Source organism: Leptonychotes weddellii, chromosome 6, assembly GCF_054177405.1.
Source record: "Leptonychotes weddellii isolate Sample4059 chromosome 6, ASM5417740v2, whole genome shotgun sequence".
Taxonomy (NCBI): domain Eukaryota; kingdom Metazoa; phylum Chordata; class Mammalia; order Carnivora; family Phocidae; genus Leptonychotes; species Leptonychotes weddellii.
The window spans coordinates 35717831-35728273 of NC_138374.1; the positions used below are offsets into that span (position 1 = coordinate 35717831).

A 10443-nucleotide genomic window follows, 5' to 3' on the forward strand; every position below is an offset into this window, starting at 1 on the left:
AGCCCCACACTGGGTGTAGAACGTAAATAAATAAAACTTTTAAAAAGTGGGAATAGGACTTAAAGGCATGCAAACACAGAAAGAATAGAGCACTAAGAGAAGAAAGCAAGATGCAGAAAGAACAGTGTGTGTAATGCCCTATGAATTGTGTTCCACAAAGCATGCACACACACATGTATGTGCAGACCATTTCCAGCAAGCTTGAATCAGTGGCAGCCATGAGTTCAATCTAGAGGAACAGACAGACTGGGAGACAGGTGGAAGAGAGGCATGTGTGTGTGCATCTAAAATACATTTTAAAATAAAGGGAAAAATAAGACCCATTCAGTCTATAAAGATGGAAGTTGAAATAGGAGCAAACATTGAAAATCAATCTGGCAGGTTTGGGTAGAGCTGGCTGCAAGACATCTGGGGAGGGCTGCTCATTTTGTTTTCCTTTCTCCCCACTCCCTGTGAGCAGCCCTCATCCCTGCTCACAACATCCTTTCCCCATCACTCAGCCTCCTGGGGATGGGAGGCAGAGAGTGAGGGGGTGGGAAAGCAGAATCACCTTCCTGCCAGCACCTGATGAGTGGCAGATGAGCTCTTTCTAACCATGGCACTGAGTGACAAGGTCAGGATCTTTCTCCTGCTCTGGAATACCTGCATTAACCCAGGTGCGATTCTACCCCGTGTGGCTGCTCTCTGCCAGGCACTGTGCTGATCAGTGGGAAGGACATCAACAGGACTGTCTGAGTCACGGAGTTCTCAGCTGTAAACAGCAGAACCTCCTCTAGTCTGTGTGAGCAGGAAAGTAATTTATGAAAGATAACAGGAAACTCACAGGTTTTATGGAAGGCCAGAGATGCAGGCTTGGTTTGTCCTATGGAAACCCCAAACCCCACTGCCGATGGCTCCAGGTAGATCTCACTGTCACTGGTCACAAGTCACTGCACACTGGCCTCTAGAAACCCTTGTCCTAGAAGCTGCCTAGCCACCACCCTCATCCCTAGATAAGTGGTTCCCATGCATCCTCTTTAAGGGAGTCCTGCTCAGTGGGTCTGATTGTGGAACTGAGGTCCCATGCTTGTGACCTACATACAATAGGACTCATACCTAGGAAATTCTTCAGACTTGGTGTTTCAAAAGAAACCAAGGGGCTACAAGCCATGAAAAATATGCCCCTGACTTCCAGGAACTTAGAGCTGATGTGGTTTAAACATATGTGGTAAAAGCAGAAGTGTGCAGGAGCCTGTGGTTTCCTTGGTGAGTGGGGAAGCAGGCCTTCAAGGGAGCAGGAGAGTACCCCAAGCAGTGTTGGGGGGTGGTAAGACTGATTTTAGGGCTGGTAGAGGATGGCACCGGAGAGGATCACTGTGGTCAGCTCTGAAGACCCTGGAGAGCCAATTGGTGAAGAGGCCTGAGCTCTACTCTGTGGGTAGAGGAAAACCCTGGGTGGAATTTGAGGCACTCTAGCAAGCTGTGGAGCAATTAGGGACAAAATGGTGTGGTGGGTTGCATTGTGTTCCCCCAAAATTCATATGTTGAAGTCCTAAGCCCTTGTACCTCAGAATGTGACTCTATTGAAGATGGGGCCTTTATTTTTTTAAGATTTGTTTATTTATTTGAGAGAGAGAGTGCGTGCATAGTGGGGGGGAGGGGCAGAGGGAGAGAGAGAACCTCAAGCAGACTCCCCACTAAGCATGGAGCCTGAAGCCCTAAGTCTGAAGCCCAATCTCAGGACTCTGAGATCATGAGCTGAGCCGAAATTAAGAGGCAGAGGCTTAACTGAGCCACCCAGGCACCCCTGGAGATAGGGCCTTTAAAGATGTAATTGTGGGTAAAACAAGGATGAGCCTTAATCCAGGTTGACTGGTGTCCTTTTGAGAAGATTAAGAAGCAGATGGGCATAGAGGAAAGACCATGTGAATACTCAGGAAGCTGAAGGCCATCTGCAAACCAAGGAGAGAGCCTCAGAAGGAACAAATCCTGCCAACACCTGGATCTCAGGCTTCTGGCCTCCAGAACTGTGAGAAAATAAATTTCTGTTGTTTAAGCCCCCCAGTCTGGGATATTTTGTTATGGCAGCCTGAGCAAACTCATATAAATGGTAAGTCCTTTAAATATACCAGGAGGCTCTACTTGTTGCTGCCCCTTAAAAGCCATCCTGGGCATCATGGGAGCAAGCAGGGTTTTTTGGAAGATCATTGTTGAACAAAGAGGAGGAAGGCTTGCTTGATGCAGCAGGGAGTAAAGACTTAAGATTCAAGAAGAGTTCTAGGAAGTTCGAGCTGTTCGAGCCCAAGTGGCTTGTCAAGGGAAAACAGGGCTCCCGAGTGCTGCTCTCTCATGCCCTGGAGGCTGGGTTTGGGACATTCCTGCTCTCAGACTCCAAGAGCAGTGCCCTGGCGGCTCTGCTGAGCTGACCCACTGAACTAGTCTCACGCCTTCTTGGAGTCCAGCTTGGCCACCTGGCTGTGGATTGGCATCCATGAGTCATGTGCCTGGCCATCTACAGGATGAAGGCTCAGGAAAGCAGTTCTCCTCTCCTCTGCTCTTTCAAGTTAAGGGCAAAGGAGGGGTGCAGATGGCAAAAGTAAACGTATTGGGGTAGAGACTTGATTTATGAACAAGTAAGGCATCTAAAAACATAGTTTCTTGTCGGTAGTCGACCTTCTGTAAACACTGAATGTGTTCTTGGTGAGGTGTCTTTCTGAATAGTGCCAAGTGGGTGATTGCCCTCTCTTGTATAAGTTTGGTGTGACTTTCCCTGGGTACACAGCCTGTAAAGATTCCTGCTCATCACCATGGTAGATAATTGTGATGTAACCTGCCGTATTTCACTTCATGATACATAGTGATCGTTTGCTCATGGCATTTCATATTCTCTTACCTCCTTGGTTTACCAGGTTTTTGTTTGTTCGTTTTGTTTTATTTTTATTTTGTTTTCTTGAATCAGCATGTTTTCAACCAGCCCTATTCTTGGGCATTTGGGTTTGTTTGCTTGTTTTTTTCAATTTTCCCACTGCAGTGAGTATTGTTGAGGAGGAGTGTCTGTCTCCTTCGCTGTGCCATCCTTCTTAGAATCAAGTCCTCCAAGTGAAAAGGTGAAGTCAAATGTTGCAAACAGTTTTAAGAAGTTGGAGATGCACTCTCACATCCCTCTACATAAAAATTGCCATAACAGAAACCATCCTTGTGCATTTTGCTTCCCATACATACCTCTATTTCCCTCTGGGTATTAGACATTAAATAATTATTCTTTTTTTTTTTTTTTTAGATTTTATTTATTTATTTGACAGAGAGAGACACAGTGAGAGAGGGAACACAAGCAGGGTGAGTGGGAGAGGGAGAAGAAGGCCTCCCACGGAGCAGGGAGCCCGATGTGGGGCTCAATCCCAGGACCATGGGATCATGACCTGAGCCAAAGGCAGACGCTTAACGACTGAGCCACCCAGGCGCCCCTTAAATAATTATTCTTGCTGTTCACCTCCTCCACCAGGAGAAGCAGACTCCCTGCTCAGCAGGGAACCCAATGCGGGACTCGATCCCACGACCCTGGGATCTTGACCAGAGCTGAAGGCAGATGCTTAACCAACTGAGCCACTCAGGCGCCCTACTGCCTCATTTCTTTTTTTCTTTTTTTTTTTTTTTTTAAAGATTTTATTTATTATTTGACAGAGAGAGAATGAGAGAGAGAGAGCACATGAGAGGGGGGAGGGTCAGAGGGAGAAGCAGACTCCCTGCCGAGCAGGGAGCCCGATGCGGGACTCGATCTGGGGACTCCAGGATCATGACCTGAGCCGAAGGCAGTCGCTTGAACGGACTGAGCCACCCAGGCGCCCATCATTTCTATTCTTTAAATTATACATACTCTGAAAAAGCAGCTAAAAATCACCTATCCACAAGGGTTTCTTGAACCTCCTCTGTAATAAAATAGCGCACTCTCATTGCTCTGTGACTTGGGACTCACATTTAGCTTTTTCCAGTTTATTTGAAGTATTCTGTGTAGGTCTTCTTTCTTTGCTAGATTACCTGAGGGTAGAAGCTCCACCTTTAAACCACCTGCCAGAGTCCAGCAGGCATCCTGGTAGAAGACATTCACTTGGTGATTACCATCTGAATTCATTAGTTCTCCTTCCCAGCCCTGCTTTACATTACATAATGTTCTGGGCAGCCTCTGGGTTTTGGCTGCCTTTGTCACTTTATGCAATGCTCAGTGCCATACCAAATAACCACACTCCATGTGGTTTATCTAATGGTAGGTCTGGCTTCTCAATTTGTTATATTATTGCAGCCTGGTAGATGTAACCTGTTGGCAGATGTAGGCCTTTGAATGTACATGAGAGGATTAGTGCAGATATAGAAATGGAGTAAAATGAGGAACTTTAATGTGCCATTTATATAAGATAGTAGTTCTCAACCCTAGCTGTTTGAGAATTTTGTGGAGGGTTTTTGAAACTTAGCAATGCTCAGGCCCCATCCCAGACCAGGTACATCAGACTCTTCAGGGTAGGAGCTGCATACTTAAAAACTTCTTGATCAACTCCTACCTGTAGCCACAGTGGAAAACCGTCGATAATTTCAAAGCAGTACTTCTCAAATTTTAATGTGCATGCCAACCTTCTGGGAATCTTGTTAAAATACAGGTTATGATTCTGTGGGCCTGGGGTGGGAGTGATGTCCAGGATGGCCTCAGGGGGTGCTGAAGCTGCTAGTTCTTCCAGCACACTTGGATCACCGAGGATCTGAAGCAGGGGCTCTCCCCCTTGGTTGAACATTCGAATCACTTGGGGAGTTTTCTAAAAATATGGCAGGCTCAACCCTATGCTCAGAGATTCTGATTTCATTGTTCTGGGGTGGCGCCCAGGCATAAATTTAAAAATACTCAAGATATTTTACATGTGTATTTGGGGTTCAGAACCAAAGGAAAGAGGAGAAATGAAGCATTTCTCCAGAGATAATGCCACAGAAAAAACAAAACAAGAAACTTGGCCCCAGGCACACTTCGGCTCATAACAGCTATCTGATTAAAGAGGAAGGCCTTATTTTTTCTTGAAATGTCTGTTCTGAAATAAAATTTGGAAGGATTTAAGCTTGCTGTAAGAAAATGATCAGTGACATGAACTGGACAGTACTGGAATTTAGCTGTGGGTGAACCCAGAAGCACTTTTCTTAGACAACTTTAATATTGATGAGATTGTCCCCTTCTGAGTGAGGAGCAGATGGCAAGGCTGGCCCGAGTTACATGACTTGGGGACCCACTGACGCTGCCACAATACCACATGTATTATTTTAGAGTGCAAGGATCTTGATGGAGTCACACAATTGCCGAATTCCAAGTGGGAGACTAAGGTCTGTGAGGAGTGTCTTTGTGGCCAAGATGGAATTAACTGTTGCTACGAGGAAGTCTCAAGTCAGTAGGGCCAGTTGGGGGATTCAGCTCTGTTGGGCTGCTCTCTGAGGAATACGTACTCCCTTCTTTCAAATTCCCATCCTGAAGGAGGTTTAGTTTTTCAGTGCCATTCCTTTCTTTTTCTTTCTTCCTTCCTTTCCTTCCTTCCTTCCTTTCTTCTTTCCTTCCTTCCTTCCTTTTTTTATTGTGGTAAGATATATAAAACATAAAATTTACCATTTTAACCATTTTTAGGTGTAAAATTCAGTGGCATTAAGTACATTCACATTTCTGTGTCACCATCTCCAGAACTTTTTCATCTTCCCAAACTGAAACTCCGCGCTCATTAAACAACCATCTGTTCCCTCCTCCACCCAGTCCCTGGCAACCCCCATTTTACTCTGTCTCTATGAATTTGACAACCTTAGGTACCTCATCTAGGTGCTATCATACAGTATTTGTCCTTTTGTGACTGGCTTATTTCCAGATAATGTCCTCAAGGATCATCCGTGTTATAGCATGTCTCAGAATTTCCTTCCTTTTTGAGGCTGAATAATGTTTCATACATTTGGGGTGCTTCTACCCCAGGCTTATTTCCTTTTTTTTTTTTTAAGATTTTATTTATTTATTTGACAGAGAGAGACACAGCGGGAGCGGGAACACAAGCAGGGGAAGTGGGAGAGGGAGAAGCAGGCTTCCCGCCGAGCAGGGAGCCCGATGCGGGGCTCGATCCCAGGACCCTGGGATCTTGACCTGAGCCGAAGGCAGATGCTTAACCGACTGAGCCATCCAGGCGCCCCGGCTTATTTCCTTTAAGTAGGTTTGAAACTTGATAAATATTTTATTATTAAATACCTATATCCAGATGGGTTGTACTCAGGATAGGAAATAACACCCAATCATCTGAAGGTATTCTAGAAGTTGGCCAGTGTCACTTTAGCCTTAGCTTGTGGCCATTTGCAAGAACAGGAGTGGCTGTGAGCACAGCGGAGGGGGTTGCATGTGAAGGTGCAGAGGATGACCTGTAGTGTGCTTTACACTCTAAACCCTGTGTTGCTTCACTGGCTCAGTTTAACTCAAGTCAGCACAAAGTTTGTGTAGATGTTTTTGCTGGATTACTGTGGACACCAAAGGTCTAGTGCTTGGGGTGATAAAACAGAGAGTACCCAAATTATGACCCTAATTGTCCTATTTCCTCAGCAGCTATGTCCATAAGAGCCACTCCCTACACCCCTCCCCACAGTCCATCTGATGTCTTCATGCCAGGCTCGGCCGGTAGCATTTTGCAAGAACAGGAGCTGCTCTGATGACAGAAGCATTGGCATAAATAGCGTTTCCCAAACTTGCCTGATCACAGACACAGCTGGGAAGTTTGATGAAATACACATTTCTGGGGCCCATCCCAGAACCTACTGAATCAGAATCTATAGGGGCGAAGGAATCTGAATTTTAACAAGTGCCTCCGAGAGACTTATGGCACTAGCAGTGAGTGGAGGAATGAGCACTTGACTTAAACACCTGAGTGCCACAGATTTTAAGTGTCTGGAAAATTCCAAATATATGTATTGAGTGTGCCCCATGCTAAGTCCTTAATGGAACAGGAAGGATATTGGATTGGGAGACTGGCTGGCTGGCTGGCTGAAGTAGGTTCCCAGGTATTGCCTTGGTTGGGTCACCACATATTACAGCTGAACCTTGGTTTTGTGGTTCCAGAGATCTGACATTGTCTTTCTATAAAGTGTCAGTGTGGCTGTAGGGTGTGATTGTACTGGACCAAGTTAAGGGCTAGTGAAATGTTCCTCTCTGATATGAGTGCATCTCCAAAGAGGCCAAGGCATCCACGTCCCTTGGATTTGGCACTCCCCCACCCTGGTCAGTGCCGCATCATCACAGGTATGTCAGTACAACCCTCTTCCAGGGTTCTGTGAATCGAGTACAGAAAAGAGTGACGTGAGAAGAGCCCCTGTGCTAGAGTCAGAGTAACTGAGTCTGAATCTCCATTCTCTTGTATACCAGCTGTGTGACCCTGATAAGTTTCTTAATCTCTCTGAGTCTCAGTTTACTCACTGTAAAATAGGGATAATCAGGTGAATATGAAAATTAAATGAGATTTTAAATATAAATTAACTCAAATATGTAATGCCTTTTCTCTGCCAGTTCTGTGTCCCCTGAGCCTGGGTCAGTAACTGAAAATCTAGTCTGGGCTCAAGGTGCCCCTCCCCTCTTTCCTGCCGCATTGCCTATCCCGTTTGGCACACTGCTTCACCCAGAGGAAATGTGTGCATTTCTCCCTACTGTTCAGCGCCAACTCCTTTGCCCTGTAATTGTCTCACAGCCTAGCGAGTTTTTCTCACCAACTTTTTTTTTTTTTCCTTTGCCGTAACAAAATAAAGGATTTGATTACATTGTTCTCTGGGAGAATTTTTTGACCTATTGCATTTTCTAGGGGACGCTGTCCAGATCTCAAGCTGCCCCACGGCGGTCCAGCCTGAGGTTGGAGGCCCAGGCCCAGACTGCCCTGGTCTCCCCACTGTCCAGGACCCCCACCGCAGGTGCCTGGGAAAATCTTTTTCCATTTATCATTATGGTTTTTACTCTTTGGGGAGAATATTGAAATGTCCTCTTTTGTTAAAATAAGTCAAGGGACACCTTTTGGAAGGAAACATTATCACAAAGGGCCCTGGAGATAGCTGCTTCTATGTACACTTTGGGGAGGGGCAATTTAAATCTGGGGTTTCTGGAGGGCGATGAGCCCTAAAATGGTTTGCACCATTGAATGTGTGGGTGGATTATCCCAGGGAGATGGTCCCTATGTAACAGCACTCCAACCGGTCTTAAGGGTTGACTTGCTTCAAGCTTAGGCACTGCTTGCTTGCCGACCTAAGCCCCTTGGCTTGTAGCAGAACTAACCTACTTTCCTTGAGATTTTGCAGACCACTGACTGGCCTTGAGGAGTGACGGCCCAGACTTTCCCAGGAGATAAGTCCTGACCACATTTGAAAACAGCTGCCACTGGGGTGCCTGGGTGGCTCAGTCGGTTAAGCGGCTGCCTTCGGCTCAGGTCATGATCCCAGGATCCTGGGATCGAGCCCCGCATCGGGCTCCCTGCTTGGCGGAGAGACTGCTTCTCCCTCTCCCTCTGTATGCCGCTCTGCCTACTTACACTCTCTCTCTCTCTGTTAAATAAATAAATAAATAAATAATCTTAAAAAAAAAAACCCAAAACAGCTGCCACTGATGGCAGTAAGTCTGTTCCACATCATGTCAACATATGATGAACCACCTGAGTACCAGGGTCTCCTGCACAGAGTGCCCCCTCACTGTTTCCCCTGCTTTCCCCTTTACACCTTTCTGGCTTCACCTGGATGGGGGAGATGGTCTTTGGGATGTTGGTCCACCATCTTCCCAGGTTGCCAGCTTCCTGAATAAAGCAACCTTTCCTTTCCCACCATCACTTGTTTCTTGAGTATTGATTTTAGAGCAGCGAGCAGTCAAACCTGAGTTCAGAATTGGTTCTCTCTCTGGTAACACCTAGTTTTCATCATATTCTTTCTGAGCTCTATGATCCCCACCTGGAGTGATTCTTTTTTTTTAATATTTTCAAAAAATTTTATTTGAGAGAGAGAGTGAGCACGAGCAAGTGAGATAGAGCAGGAGCGGGGGGAGGGAAGGGTGGATGGGAGAGGGAGAAGCAGACTTGCTGCTGAGCAGGGAGCCCCATGAGACGACGCAGGGCTCAATCCCAAGATCCTGGGATCATGACCTGAGCCACTCAGGCGCCCCCCACCTGGAGTGATTCTTTGTTCCTCTTGGCTGAGCCAGCTCCTATCCTAACTGGCCTCCATGCCAGGGACAGTTCCCTTCCCATATTCAAGCAGCAGTACTGCTGGCACATCCTGAGTAGGGAGGGCAAGAAGAGTCAGGCTGGAACAAGTTGCCTGGCCCCACAAGAGCCCAGATCCGCTTCTGCGCCTATCAGAACTTACTGCTATCTTTCTGTGCATGCAGGGCAAGGTGGAATTTAAGAGTGATGCCATAGATGATCTGTGTGTTGATAGTTCAGGTTCTATGTGTTCAGGTCCAGGTTCCTGAAGGTGGCACTTCGGTGTTGCCAGCCAAAGAGTGACCTTAAGTTGGTGAGGGGCATCCCAGACAGTTGGAGCTAGTCCTGGGGAGGCGGGGCATCCTATTCCCTTCTAACAGACCTTGCTCTTGTCTCAGTGACAGCCCTACTACACCTGTGTGTTATCACAAAAGCCAAGTGCCAGAAAATCTTCAACAAGGAGACCTGCAGCTATAAGACGGTGGAACAGAATCACCCAGAAAGGACCTGTATTGTCAGTTGAATGGATAATGTAACGTGCTTGTAGTGGGCCCAGGGCTCCCAGCCTGAGAGGGCCCAGGTTTTCCCAGGCCAGGTCTTGTTCCTTTTTGGCCTCTAACAATCTATGATTGTGTAACTCTACCTACCGGTAAAAAAGCTTTTGAGCAAAGACTTAAATCTGTGTATGCTTTTAGTTTATAAATTATTATGTATTAGTTTATAAATTATGTATGTATTATAAATCATGCAGTGAAAGGAAACAAAAAATAAATATGAATAAAAGTTATAATGGCTTTATAATATATACTGCAATAGATCATTGTATGTCTCCTACTTAGGGGACCACTGCTGCTTCTGTCACTTATGATATGTCTGAAGTCTGCTGCCCTGGTGTCCAGCTATCCGGTGAACAATCCAAAAAATACATGTGTCTTCGAGATGAAATCAGATCCCTCATTTTCTTTGAGGTCTCATGCTTATCCTTCCTTCCTCTTCTTCAGAGAGCATCCTCCATACTGTGTCCCACATATACCTTTGTGTTTGCTTGAGGTTAGGACAGGTTTTTTTGTTTTTTTGTTTCTTAAGTAAGCACTAGACACAGTGTAGGGCTTGAACTCATGACCCCAAGATCAAAAGTGTCCCATGTTCTACCAGCTGAGCCTGCTAGGCACCCTAAGGTTAGGGCACTTTAGAGCAGGACAGCATGGGAGAAGCGCCTCCAAGACCACACAACCTGATGGGGTAT

The 10443-nt window shown here is 46.1% G+C and overlaps 1 long non-coding RNA gene across 1 annotated transcript in view; it reads left to right on the top strand.

Moving 5' to 3' along the window:
• The window catches only part of LOC115944198 (uncharacterized), a 34669-nt gene extending 24527 nt beyond the window's left edge, over positions 1–10142 (top strand). The window contains exon 4 of the long non-coding RNA XR_004078774.2: positions 9596–10142. This is a non-coding gene — a long non-coding RNA (uncharacterized LOC115944198). The remainder of the gene's footprint in view (positions 1–9595) is intronic.
• The last annotated feature ends 301 nt before the right edge of the window (positions 10143–10443 follow it).